Genomic DNA, 15,322 nt, shown 5'->3' with positions numbered 1-15,322 from the left:
TAAGACTTCAGAGGGAGTCTGGTGAACCTCAAGGCTGACAGAAAGACCTGGAGAGGGGTGAAGAGAACACATTTAGCTACTTTTATATACTTTTAAAATGGAAACATACGTACACAAAAACTCTCATACTTGTCATAATATCCTAGACTAATGTTATTACCTGTCAGACAAATAAGTGAGACAGAGAATGGGATGAGAAATGGAAACATTTCTCTGTCAACAAGAACACTATGTAGAGGAAGTGTCATTCAGAACTCACCAGGAAGAGGATATAGAACACTATGACATCACAATCCAAAACATGGGCGTAACAGTAATGATCCCTCCCACTGGAAACAAAAACAGAAATTGTGAATCATAAATGGATACCAACTGGCACCTATTCCCTATAAAGTGCACTACTTTAGACCAGGGCCCATATGGTCCAATTTGGGACTCACTACTACAGAATGAATTCAACTGTTCACAAGAAGCACCATCCTACAGTACAGGCATTTACAATGGTGTTAAGCAGCCAGGTGGTTTGAATGAGCATCAGTACATATAGGGATTCAACTGGATCAGAATCAAGGGGTTTGAGTCAGGGAGAGGGAAGTGGATCAGAACAAGAGGTTTGAGACAGGGAGAGGGAAGTGGATCAGAACCAAGGGGTTTGAGTCAGGGAGAGGGAAGTGGATCAGAACCAAGGGGTTTGAGTCAGGGAGAGGGAATTGGATCAGAACAAGGGGTTTGAGTCAGGGAGAGGGAAGTGGATCAGAACCAAGGGGTTTGAGTCGGGAGAGGGAAGTGGATCAGAACCAAGGGGTTTGAGTCAGGGAGAGGGAAGTGGATCAGAACAAGGGGTTTGAGTCAGGGAGAGGGAAGTGGATCAGAACCAAGGGGTTTGAGTCAGGGAGAGGGAAGTGGATCAGAACCAAGGGGTTTGAGTCAGGGAGAGGGAAGTGGATCAGAACAAGGGGTTTGAGTCAGGGAGAGGGAAGTGGATCAGAACAAGGGGTTTGAGTCGGGAGAGGGAAGTAGATCAGAACAAGGGGTTTAAGTCGGGAGAGAGGGAAGTGGATCAGAACAAGGGGTTTGAGTCAGGGAGAGGGAAGTGGATCAGAACCAAGGGGTTTGAGTCAGGGAGAGAGGGAAGTTGATCAGAACCAAGGGGTTTGAGTCAGGGAGAGAGGAAGTGGATCAGAACCAAGGGGTTCAAGTCAGGGGAGAGGGAAGTGGATCAGAACAAGGGGTTTGAGTCAGGGAGAGGGAAGTGGATCAGAACCAAGGGGTTTGAGTCAGGGAGAGGGAAGTGGATCAGAACCAAGGGGTTTGAGTCAGGGAGAGGGAAGTGGATCAGAACCAAGGGGTTTGAGTCGGGAGAATGGGAAGTGGATCAGAACAAGGGGTTTGAGTCGGGAGAGAGGGAAGTGGATCAGAACAAGGGGTTTGAGTCGGGGTGAGGGAAGTGGATCAGAACAACGGGTTTGAGTCAGGGAGAGGGAAGTGGATCAGAACCAAGGGGTTTGAGTCAGGGAGAGGGAAGTGGATCAGAACCAAGGGGTTTGAGTCAGGGAGAGGGAAGTGGATCAGAACCAAGGGGTTTGAGTCAGGAGAGGGAAGTGGATCAGAACAAGGGGTTTGAGTCGGGAGAAAGAAGTGGATCAGAACCAAGGGGTTTGAGTCGGGAGAGAGAAGTGGATCAGAACCAAGGGGTTTGAGTCGGGAGAGAGAAGTGGATCAGAACCAAGGGGTTTGAGTCGGGAGAGAGGAGGTTTTCAGTACTGTGTCAAACTTTCTGCAAATAAATACACAGTCCTTTCTTCTATTGTGATCTCTGAGATTTTCATTACACCTTTCTACCGTTCCCAACTAAACTGTATTTATTTATACTAGTCTCTAGATATACCCCATCATGAGAGATATATCAGAGCAGCTTCAGTCTCTAGATATACCCCATCATGATAGATACGTATATCAGAGCAGCTTCAGTCTCTAGATATACCCCATCATGATAGATATATCAGAGCAGCTTCAGTCTCTAGTTCTACCCCATCATGATAGATATATCAGATCAGCTTCAGTCTCTAGGTCTACCCCATCATGATAGATATATCAGAGCAGCTTCAGTCTCTAGGTCTACCCCATCATGATAGATATATCAGAGCAGCTTCAGTCTCTAGGTATACCCCATCATGATAGATATATCAGAGCAGCTTCAGTCTCTAGGTTTACCCCATCATGATAGATATATCAGAGCAGCTTCAGTCTCTAGGTCTACCCCATCATGATAGATATATCAGATCAGCTTCAGTCTCTAGATATACCCCATCATGATAGATATATCAGAGCAGCTTCAGTCTCTAGGTCTACCCCATCATGATAGATATATCAGAGCAGCTTCAGTCTCTAGGTCTACCCCATCATGATAGATATATCAGAGCAGCTTCAGTCTCTAGTTCTACCCCATCATGATAGATACGTATATATCAGATCAGCTTCAGTCTCTAGGTCTACCCCATCATGATAGATACGTATATCAGAGCAGCTTCAGTCTCTAGGTCTACCCCATCATGATAGATACGTATATCAGAGCAGCTTCAGTCTCTAGGTCTACCCCATCATGATAGATATATCAGAGCAGCTTCAGTCTCTAGGTCTACCCCATCATGATAGATATATCAGAGCAGCTTCAGTCTCTAGTTCTACCCCATCATGATAGATATATCAGAGCAGCTTCAGTCTCTAGGTCTACCCCATCATGATAGATATATCAGAGCAGCTTCAGTCTCTAGGTCTACCCCATCATGATAGATACGTATATCAGAGCAGCTTCAGTCTCTAGGTCTACCCCATCATGATAGATATATCAGAGCAGCTCCAGTCTCTAGGTCTACCCCATCATGATAGATATATCAGATCAGCTTCAGTCTCTAGGTCTACCCCATCATGATAGATATATCAGATCAGCTTCAGTCTCTAGGTCTACCCCATCATGATAGATATATCAGAGCAGCTTCAGTCTCTAGGTCTACCCCATCATGATAGATACGTATATCAGAGCAGCTTCAGTCTCTAGATATACCCCATCATGATAGATATATCAGAGCAGCTTCAGTCTCTAGGTCTACCCCATCATGATAGATATATCAGAGCAGCTTCAGTCTCTAGGTCTACCCCATCATGATAGATACATATATCAGAGCAGCTTCAGTCTCTAGGTCTACCCCATCATGATAGATACGTATATCAGAGCAGCTTCAGTCTCTAGGTCTACCCCATCATGATAGATACGTATATCAGAGCAGCTTCAGTCTCTAGATATACCCCATCATGATAGATATATCACACCATCATCAGTCTCTAGGTCTGGGGTAGACCTAGACTAATAGAATGTTCTGATGACACCAGTAGACTAATAGAATGTTCTGATGACACCAGTAGACTAATATAATGTTCTGATGACACCACTAGACTAATAGAATGCTCTGGTGACACCAGTAGACTAATAGAATGCTCTGGTGACACCAGTAGACTAATAGAATGTTCTGGTGACACCAGTAGACTAATAGAATGTTCTGGTGACACCAGTAGACTAATAGAATGTTCTGGTTACACCAGTAGACTAATAGAATGTTCTGGTGACACCAGTAGACTAATAGAATGTTCTGATGACATCAGTAGACTAATAGAATGTTCTGAAGACATCAGTAGACTAATAGAATGTTCTGAAGACATCAGTAGACTAATAGAATGTTCTGGTGACACCAGTAGACTAATAGAATGTTCTGGTTACACCAGTAGACTAATAGAATGTTCTGGTTACACCAGTAGACTAATAGAATGTTCTGGTGACACCAGTAGAATAATATAATGTTCTGGTGACACCAGTAGACTAATATAATGTTCTGATGACACCAGTAGACTAATAGAATGTTCTGATGACACCAGTAGACTAATAGAATGTTCTGATGACACCAGTAGACTAATAGAATGTTCTGATGACACCAGTAGACAAACAGAATGTCACTTGGAGACGCTGAGAAGAGAGGAGATTGTGATGCTGTGTGCTGCTGCATACATAACTCAACCTCTAACCAAGAGACAGCAGTAGGCCTTCCTGTAACCCTGACCTTAACAACTCTACACCTGAGTTGAACTCTACACGGGAGTACAAACATGATATAATGCTTCAACCCAGCCAGTGTCACATCAGATAGTAGTATATATAGACCAGGTAGTAGTATATATAGACCAGGTAGTAGTATATATAGACCAGGTAGTAGTATATATAGACCAGGTAGTAGTATATATAGACCAGGTATATATAGACCAGGTAGTAGTATATATAGACCAGGTATATATAGACCAGGTAGTAGTATACATAGACCAGGTAGTAGTATATATAGACCAGGTAGTAGTATATATAGACCAGGTATATATAGACCAGGTAGTAGTATATATAGACCAGGTATATATAGACCAGGTAGTAGTATATATAGACCAGGTAGTAGTATATATAGACCAGGTAGTAGTATATATAGACCAGGTATATATAGACCAGGTAGTAGTATATATAGACCAGGTAGTAGTATATATAGACCAGGTAGTAGTATATATAGACCAGGTATATATAGACCAGGTAGTAGTATATATAGACCAGGTAGTAGTATATATAGACCAGGTAGTAGTATATATAGACCAGGTAGTAGTATATATAGACCAGGTAGTAGTATATATAGACCAGGTAGTAGTATATATAGACCAGGTAGTAGTATATATAGACCAGGTAGTAGTATATATAGACCAGGTAGTAGTATATATAGACCAGGTAGTAGTATATATAGACCAGGTAGTAGTATATATAGACCAGGTAGTAGTATATATAGACCAGGTAGTAGTATATATAGACCAGGTAGTAGTATATATAGACCAGGTAGTAGTATATATAGACCAGGTATATATAGACAGGTAGTAGTATATATAGACCAGGTAGTAGTATATATAGACCAGGTAGTAGTATATATAGACCAGGTAGTAGTATATATAGACCAGGTATATATAGACCAGGTAGTAGAATATATAGACCAGGTAGTAGTATATATAGACCAGGTAGTAGTATATATAGACCAGGTAGTAGTATATATAGACCAGGTATATATAGACCAGGTAGTAGTATATATAGACCAGGTAGTAGTATATATAGACCAGGTAGTAGTATATATAGACCAGGTAGTAGTATATATAGACCAGGTATATATAGACCAGGTAGTAGTATATATAGACCAGGTATATATAGACAGGTAGTAGTATATATAGACCAGGTATATATAGACAGGTAGTAGTATATATAGACCAGGTAGTAGTATATATAGACCAGGTATATATAGACAGGTAGTAGTATATATAGACCAGGTAGTAGTATATATAGACCAGGTAGTAGTATATATAGACCAGGTAGTAGTATATATAGACCAGGTAGTAGTATATATAGACCAGGTAGTAGTATATATATAGACCAGGTAGTAGTATATATAGACCAGGTATATATAGACCAGGTAGTAGTATATATAGACCAGGTAGTAGTATATATAGACCAGGTAGTAGTATATATAGACCAGGTAGTAGTATATATAGACCAGGTAGTAGTATATATAGACCAGGTAGTAGTATATATAGACCAGGTAGTAGTATATATAGACCAGGTAGTAGTATATATATAGACCAGGTAGTAGTATATATAGACCAGGTATATATAGACCAGGTAGTAGTATATATAGACCAGGTAGTAGTATATATAGACCAGGTAGTAGTATATATAGAGCAGGTAGTTGTATATATAGACCAGGTAGTAGTATATATAGACCAGGTAGTAGTATATATAGACCAGGTAGTAGTATATATAGACCAGGTAGTAGTATATATAGACCAGGTAGTAGTATATATATAGACCAGGTAGTAGTATATATAGACCAGGTATATATAGACCAGGTAGTAGTATATATAGACCAGGTAGTAGTATATATAGACCAGGTATATATAGACAGGTAGTAGTATATATAGACCAGGTAGTAGTATATATCGACCAGGTAGTAGTATATATAGACACGGTAGTAGTATATATATAGACCAGGTAGTAGTATATATAGACCAGGTAGTAGTATATATAGACCAGGTATATATAGACCAGGTAGTAGTATATATAGACCAGGTAGTAGTATATATAGACCAGGTAGTAGTATATATAGACCAGGTAGTAGTATATATATAGACCAGGTAGTAGTATATATAGACCAGGTATATATAGACCAGGTAGTAGTATATATAGAACAGGTAGTAGTATATATAGACCAGGTATATATAGACAGGTAGTAGTATATATAGACCAGGTAGTAGTATATATAGACCAGGTAGTAGTATATATAGACCAGGTATATATAGACCAGGTAGTAGTATATATAGACCAGGTAGTAGTATATATAGACCAGGTAGTAGTATACATAGACACGGTAGTAGAATATATAGACCAGGTAGTAGTATATATAGACCAGGTAGTAGTATATATAGACCAGGTAGTAGTATATATAGACCAGGTAGTAGTATATTTAGACCAGGTAGTAGTATATATAGACCAGGTAGTAGTATATATATAGACCAGTTATATATAGACCAGGTAGTAGTATATATAGACCAGGTAGTAGTATATATAGACCAGGTAGTAGTATATATAGACCAGGTATATATAGACCAGGTAGTAGTATATATAGACCAGGTAGTAGTATATATAGACCAGGTAGTAGTATATATAGACCAGGTATATATAGACCAGGTAGTAGTATATATAGACCAGGTATATATAGACCAGGTAGTAGTATATATAGACCAGGTAGTAGTATATATCGACCAGGTAGTAGTATATATAGACCAGGTAGTAGTATATATATAGACCAGGTAGTAGTATATATAGACCAGGTAGTAGTATATATAGACCAGGTATATATAGACCAGGTAGTAGTATATATAGACCAGGTATATATAGACCAGGTAGTAGTATATATAGACCAGGTAGTAGTATATATAGACCAGGTAGTAGAATATATAGACCAGGTAGTAGTATATATAGACCAGGTAGTAGTATATATAGACCAGGTAGTAGTATATATAGACCAGGTAGTAGTATATATAGACCAGGTAGTAGAATATATAGACCAGGTAGTAGTATATTTATAGACCAGGTAGTAGTATATATAGACCAGGTATATATAGACCAGGTAGTAGTATATATAGACCAGGTAGTAGTATATATAGACCAGGTAGTAGTATACATAGACACGGTAGTAGAATATATAGACCAGGTAGTAGTATATATAGACCAGGTAGTAGTATATATAGACCAGGTAGTAGTATATATAGACCAGGTAGTAGTATATATAGACCAGGTATATATAGACCAGGTAGTAGTATACATAGACCAGGTAGTAGTATATATAGACCAGGTAGTAGTATATATCGACCAGGTAGTAGTATATATAGACCAGGTAGTAGTATATATAGACCAGCTATATATAGACCAGGTAGTAGTATATATAGACCAGGTATATATAGACCAGGTAGTAGTATATATAGACCAGGTAGTAGTATATATAGACCAGGTAGTAGTATATATAGACACGGTAGTAGAATATATAGACCAGGTAGTAGTATATATAGACCAGGTAGTAGTATATATAGACCAGGTAGTAGTATATATAGACCAGGTAGTAGTATATATAGACCAGGTATATATAGACCAGGTAGTAGTATATAAAGCCCAGGTAGTAGTATATATAGACCAGGTAGTAGTATATATAGACCAGGTATATATAGACCAGGTAGTAGAATATATAGACCAGGTAGTAGTATATATAGACCAGGTAGTAGTATATATAGACCAGGTAGTAGTATATATAGACCAGGTAGTAGTATATATAGACCAGGTAGAAGTATATTTAGACCAGGTAGTAGTATATATAGACCAGGTAGTAGTATATATATAGACCAGTTATATATAGACCAGGTAGTAGTATATATAGACCAGGTAGTAGTATATATAGACCAGGTATATATAGACCAGGTAGTAGTATATATAGACCAGGTAGTAGTATATATAGACCAGGTATATATAGACCAGGTAGTAGTATACATAGACCAGGTAGTAGTATATATAGACCAGGTAGTAGTATATATCGACCAGGTAGTAGTATATATAGACCAGGTAGTAGTATATATAGACCAGCTATATATAGACCAGGTAGTAGTATATATAGACCAGGTATATATAGACCAGGTAGTAGTATATATAGACCAGGTAGTAGTATATATAGACCAGGTAGTAGTATATATAGACACGGTAGTAGAATATATAGACCAGGTAGTAGTATATATAGACCAGGTAGTAGTATATATAGACCAGGTAGTAGTATATATAGACCAGGTAGTAGTATATATAGACCAGGTATATATAGACCAGGTAGTAGTATATATAGACCAGGTAGTAGTATATATAGACCAGGTATATATAGACCAGGTAGTAGTATATATAGACCAGGTAGTAGTATATATAGACCAGGTAGTAGTATATATAGACCAGGTATATATAGACCAGGTAGTAGTATACATAGACCAGGTAGTAGTATATATAGACCAGGTAGTAGTATATATCGACCAGGTAGTAGTATATATAGACCAGGTAGTAGTATATATAGACCAGCTATATATAGACCAGGTAGTAGTATATATAGACCAGGTATATATAGACCAGGTAGTAGTATATATAGACCAGGTAGTAGTATATATATACCAGGTAGTAGTATATATAGACCAGGTAGTAGTATATATAGACCAGGTATATATAGACCAGGTAGTAGTATATATAGACCAGGTAGTAGTATATATAGACCAGGTAGTAGTATATATAGACCAGGTATATATAGACCAGGTAGTAGTATATATAGACCAGGTAGTAATATATATATAGACCAGGTATATATAGACCAGGTAGTAGTATACATAGACCAGGTAGTAGTATATATAGACCAGGTAGTAGTATATATCGACCAGGTAGTAGTATATATAGACCAGGTATATATAGACCAGGTAGTAGTATATATAGACCAGGTAGTAGTATATATAGACCAGGTAGTACTATATATAGACCAGGTATATATAGACCAGGTAGTAGTATACATAGACCAGGTAGTAGTATATATAGACCAGGTAGTAGTATATATAGACCAGGTAGTAGTATATATAGACCAGGTAGTAGTATATATAGACCAGGTAGTAGTATATATATAGACCAGTTATATATAGACCAGGTAGTAGTATATATAGACCAGGTAGTAGTATATATTGACCAGGTAGTAGTATATATAGACCAGGTAGTAGTATATATAGACCAGGTATATATAGACCAGGTAGTAATATATATAGACAAGCTATATATAGACCAGGTAGTAGTATATATAGACCAGGTAGTAGTATATATAGACCAGGTAGTAGTATATATAGACCAGGTAGTAGTATATATAGACCAGGTAGTAGTATATATATCGACCAGGTAGTAGTATATATAGACCAGGTGGTAGTATATATAGACCAGGTAGTTGTATATATAGACCAGGTAGTAGTATATATAGACCAGGTAGTAGTATATATAGACCAGGTAGTAGTATATATAGACCAGGTATATATAGACCAGGTAGTAGTATACATAGACCAGGTAGTAGTATATATAGACCAGGTAGTAGTATGTATTTTAAACATCTTCTCCTGGACCACTGGACCAATTGGCACCATATTTGGTATGTATAATCTATATTGATAAATCCATGTCTTTCAGTGCAGCATATTCCAGGACTATAGCTGAAACAATTTGGACGCTATGAGTCAATGAGCTTGCATGAACGGTTTTCATGTCCAACATCGCCCCACCATGAGGCAAAACTGAACCATACCTTCCAGGTTAGCCCAGGCTCATATCCCTGAGCCTCCCTGAGTCAACCAAATGAAGAGATATAAACATGTGCCTGTTATACTGCCACTGTGTGGCCAATCTAAATGCGCTTTTGGATATGTTGAGTTACAATAGGAATGCATGACTGATGTGTATGCATTTATGTGCCAGACCACGCCCAGAATGCTTATTGGTCAATAATGGCCATGTTGATTTAGGTACTAGTCTGGGAAAATGTTTTGCTGGGAAAACTTTGTCCCTAGATGCCACAAATCCCATTTTGTACAGATCCACCACTTGGTGCAAGAGAAGTAGCGTTTTAAGTGTTTTTCACTCAATTCTAAATGGTGGAAGATTCATAATGGTGAATCTAATGGATCCTTGAGGCAAATTTAGAGAGGGACCTATGTTCCCGAATGTCATGACTCTTGGTAAAACGGAGTGAGGGGCATGACCTTTTCAAAGTTTGCAATGTCAATCGCTTGTTATAGCGCCACCATCTAGCCAACTGCCATTGCATGAGTGGGTTTGGCCCTTGGCCCTTCACATCATGTCAGGCTGCACCATCCTAGGCCTTCCCATCTCACAGTAATTAGCATTTAATTTCGCCCAATGGCAGGGGTTCAGCAGTGGGCCCACTGTGCCCTAGGACGAGTTTCTTCTGTACCATTTACCTCTCTTGCCAAATAAAACAACTCAAAATCATCAAAGGGATCATGCCAGATACTGTTTTGGTGTATTTTGGACCATTTCTAAAGATATTGACAACTTTAAATGAAAAGGCTTCTTAAAAGTCTTCTTCTCCAGGAAGCTAAAACCGATTGTCTCCAAATGTGGCATCTGAGCAGCTAACCGATCGCTGCAGCTGTACATAGTATCTGAGCAGCTAACCGATCGCTGCAGCTGTACATAGTATCTGAGCAGCTAACCGATCGCTGCAGCTGTACATAGTATCTGAGCAGATAACCGATCGCTGCAGCTGTACATAGTATCTGAGCGGCTAACCGATCGCTGCAGCTGTACATAGTCCATCAGTAAATAGCCCACCCAATTTACCTACCTCATCCCCATACTGTTTTTATTTATTTACTTTTCTGCTCCATTGCACACCAGTATCTCTACCTGCACATGACCATCTGATCATTTATCACTCCAGTGTTAATCTGCTAAATTGTAATTATTCGCCTACCTCCTCATGCCTTTTGTACACAATGTATATAGACTCTCTTTTTTTCTACTGTGTTATTGACTTGTTAATTTGTTTATTCCATGTGTAACTCTGTGTTGTCTGTTCACACTGCTATGCTTTATCTTGGCCAGGTCGCAGTTGTAAACGAGAACTTGTTCTCAACTAGCCAACCTGGTTACATAAAGGTGAAATAAAATAAATAAATAAAATCTTCAAACGCAATATTTTCGAAGACTCTAGCTGAAACAATATGGCCGCTTTGAGCCAATGAGCTTGCATGAATGTTTTTTCTGTCCAACAGCACCACACTGTGGACAAAGTCAACAGTATTTCACAGGTTAGCTACTCATATCCTTGAGCCTTTAAACAGATCAAGAAATATAAACATGTGCCCGTTATAGCGCCACTGAGTGGTTGATATGAAGGTGTTGCATTTTTGGAGTCTTGACAGTGTTTGCAACATGTGTACCAAGTTTTGTTACAATCCAAATATTTGTGATCGATTTATATACATTTATGTGCCAGATCAGACCCACATGACTGCTTATTGGTTAATAAGGGGCATGTTGTTTTAGGGACTAGTCTTGTGTAGATTGGTAATTCGGTGTCAGAGTAGTAGCGTTTTCAGTGTTTTTCACAAAACTTTAAATGGAGGGAAAATCCATCGTGGTGGAGCTTATGAAGAGAGACCTACAGTATGTACTGAATTTCATGACTCTAGGTCACACGGCGTACAGGGTAGCTTTCAATGTTTGCATTTTCAATCATTTGTTATTTCGCCACCATGTGGCCAATTGGCATGACATTACATGAGAGGGTGTGGCCAATTGGCATGACATTACATGAGAGGGTGTGGCCAATTGGCATGACATTACATGAGAGGGTGTGGCCAATTGGCATGACATTACATGAGAGGGTGAATTGGCATGACATTACATGAGAGGGTGTGGCCAATTGGCATGACATTACATGAGAGGGTGTGGCCAATTGGCATGACATTACATGAGAGGGTGTGGCCAATTGGCATGACATTACATGAGAGGGTGTGGCCAATTGGCATGACATTACATGAGAGGGTGTGGCCAATTGGCATGACATTACATGAGAGGGTGTGGCCAATTGGCATGACATTACATGAGAGGGTGTGGCCAATTGGCATGACATTACATGAGAGGGTGTGGCCAATTGGCATGACATTACATGAGAGGGTGTGGCCAATGGCCCTTTACCATCACGCAAATGTGTATCCTCCTAGGCCTTAATATCTCACAGGAATTTGAATTATTTTCACCAAATTGGCAGATATAAACATGGGCCAGTTGTGATGCACAGTGTGGTCGATCTGAATATGCATATGTTGACAGTGTTTGAAAGTGTTTGGAACACTGGAATTCTACAGTATTTCAATTAAATGCTTTAAGGCCAAATTGACATGTTATTTAAGGATTTTGTTGTAGTGGGGACAGTAAACATTAGTAATAAATAAAAAATGTATTTAAGGAAAATGTTTTTATATACACTACAGATATGTGGACACCTGTTCACCCAACATCTCATTACAAAACCATGGGCATTAATATGGAGTTGGTCCCCCTTGTGCTGCTATAACAGCCTCCACTCTTCTAGGAAGGCTTTCCACTAGATGTTGGAACATTGCTGCTATAACAGCCTCCACTCTTCTGGGAAGGCTTTCCATTAGATGTTGGAACATTGCTGCTATAACACCCTCCACTCTTCTGGGAAGGCTTTCTACTAGATGTTGGAACATTGCTGCTATAACAGCCTCCACTCTTCTGGGAAGGCTTTCCACTAGATGTTGGAACAATGCTGCTATAACAGCCTCCACTCTTCTGGGAAGGCTTTCCATTAGATGTTGGAACATTGCTGCAGGGACTTGCTTCCATTCAGCCAGAGGAGCGTTAGTGAGGTCGGGGGACTGATGTTGGGAGATTCGGCCCAGCTCATAGTCGGTGTTCCAATTCATCCCAAAGGTGTTCGATGGGGTTGAGGTCAGGGCTCTGTACAGGCCAGTCAAGTTCTTCCAGATATATCTCGACAAACCATTTCTGAATGGACCTCGCTTTGTGCACCGAGGCATTGTCATGTTGGAACAGGAAAGGTCCTTCCCCAAACTGTTGCACAAAGTTGGAAGCACAGAATTGTCTAGAATGTCATTGTATCCTGTAGCGTTAAGATTTCCCTTCACTGGAACTAAGGGGCCTAACCCGAACCATTAAAAACAGCCCTCCTCCACCAAACTTTACAGTTGGCACTATGCATTCGGGCATGTAGCGTTCTCCTGGCATCTGCCAAACCCAGAATCGTCTGTCGGACTGCCAGATGGTGAAGTGTGATTAATCACTCCAGAGAACGTGTTTCCACTGCTCCAGAGTCCAATGGCGGCGAGCTTTACACCAGTCCATCTGACATTTGACATTGCACATGGTGAACTTAGGCTTGTATGCGGCTCTTCGCCATAGTAAGTCTTGCAATATGCTAATATTTGTGTTATCTCTTCGTAGTTGTTGCTGTGTCTCCCGAGTGGCGTAGTGGTTTAAGGCACTGCATTGTTAACTGTGCCACTAGAGATTCTGGGTTCAAGTCGCAGAGCGGCACACAATTAGCCCAGCGTTGTCTGTGTTAGGGGAGGTGCACTAGTGACTCCTGTGGTAGGCTGGGCACAGTGCATGCTGACACATTCACCAGGTGCACAGTGTTTCCTGTGACACATTGGTGCAGCTGGCTTCATGGTTAAGTGGGTGTTGTCAAGAAGCATTGCAGCTTGTTTGGGTCGTGTTTCGAAGGATGCAAGGCTCTTGACTTTCACCTCTCCTGAGTTCGTATGGGAGTTGCAGCGACAAGGGGGTAAAAATAAGAAATAAAAAATAATAGTTTATACTTGTCGCTAGTTGGCTTTTTTCTTTATATAAATGTATAATCAAACTCTGCATTTAACAAGTTTACCAACGTCTTAGTTTTGTCCTCACATGACGTTTCCAATTAAACTTTTACACCCAGGACACTATCTGGCAGGACCTTGTCCGGACGAAAAGACTAAGTACCATTTTGCCAGCCGCTTTACAGTCGCTGTTGTAATAATATACAGGTGAGGATAACCGAGTAGCAAGCTCGACTTCAGACGTAATTGTTAGGCAAGGGCAATTTTAGTGTAGAAAAGGATGAAACAACGTCTGTGCCCCCCCCAGTAAATAATGATCAGTCCCTGCAGCCGGAAAGAAATGCTATCGCCTGGTCAACCGGTGTAGCTCATTCAGCCGATATAAACGTTCAACTGGTTTCCCCCACTAGTTGTTCCTCCACGGTTACGGGGTCTGAGCCGCAGAAGCCTCCCATCATTAGCGCTGGCAAATTGAAAACCCTTGTCATTGGCGACTACATTACCCGCAATATTCCACTTAAAAAGAATCATCCAGCGATCGTGTATAATTTACCAGGGGACAGGTCGACCGACGTAAAGGATCATGGTATAGGGATATTGTCCATCCATCTCAGTGTTACCGGCCTCAGTCTGTAGCTGAGGTGGCCTGTAATTGTAAAAAGAACGGACACAATTCGGGCACTTTCTTTATTCTGAAGAATGGTGCGTGCGATTGGACAGAACTTGTTGTTTCTCCAACTACCACAGTGCAACAGCGCCATCTATTGGCTTGATGGCCTCACTACTGCGGAAGCATGTAGTGATATATATATATATATATATATATATATATATATATATATATATACAATTTAGATGAATTAAGACAAATACATAAACAAATTGGTTATAAAAAATTATAATAAAGGGGTGTCTGTTTTTAGTTACTTTGTTTTCAACCCATTACATTATCACTAACTATGTTATGATGAAACAGTCAGAGGTCACCAATGCGCAACATACACTATATTTACAAAGGTAAGTGGACACCACTAGAGCAGCTTATTATGTGGACACCTTCACTAGCTGGTTTTCATCAAGGATCTCACTGTACTTTGCTCCGTTCATCTTTCCCTCGATCCTGACTTGTCTCCCTGACCCTGCCTCTAAAAAACATCCCCACAGCATGATGCTGCCACCACCATGCTTCACTGTAGGGATGGTGCCAGGTTTCCTCAAGACGTAACGCTTGGAATTCAGGCCAAAGAGTTCAATCTTGGCT

The 15,322-nt window shown here is 39.9% G+C and overlaps 1 long non-coding RNA gene across 1 annotated transcript in view; it reads right to left on the bottom strand.

Annotated features, from left to right (window-relative positions):
• LOC112238667 overlaps positions 1 to 14,707 on the bottom strand; it is a 15,257-nt gene extending 550 nt beyond the window's left edge. The window contains exons 1-3 of the long non-coding RNA XR_006084662.1: positions 14,615 to 14,707; positions 260 to 329; positions 1 to 47 (exon numbers count right to left, since the gene is read on the bottom strand). The exon at positions 1 to 47 is cut by the window's left edge and continues 550 nt beyond it. This is a non-coding gene — a long non-coding RNA (uncharacterized LOC112238667). The remainder of the gene's footprint in view (positions 48 to 259; positions 330 to 14,614) is intronic.
• Positions 14,708 to 15,322: the final 615 nt, after the last annotated feature.

Source organism: Oncorhynchus tshawytscha, linkage group LG11, assembly GCF_018296145.1.
Source record: "Oncorhynchus tshawytscha isolate Ot180627B linkage group LG11, Otsh_v2.0, whole genome shotgun sequence".
Classification (NCBI taxonomy): Eukaryota; Metazoa; Chordata; class Actinopteri; order Salmoniformes; family Salmonidae; genus Oncorhynchus; species Oncorhynchus tshawytscha.
This window is presented reverse-complemented; position numbering and strand designations above follow the sequence as displayed.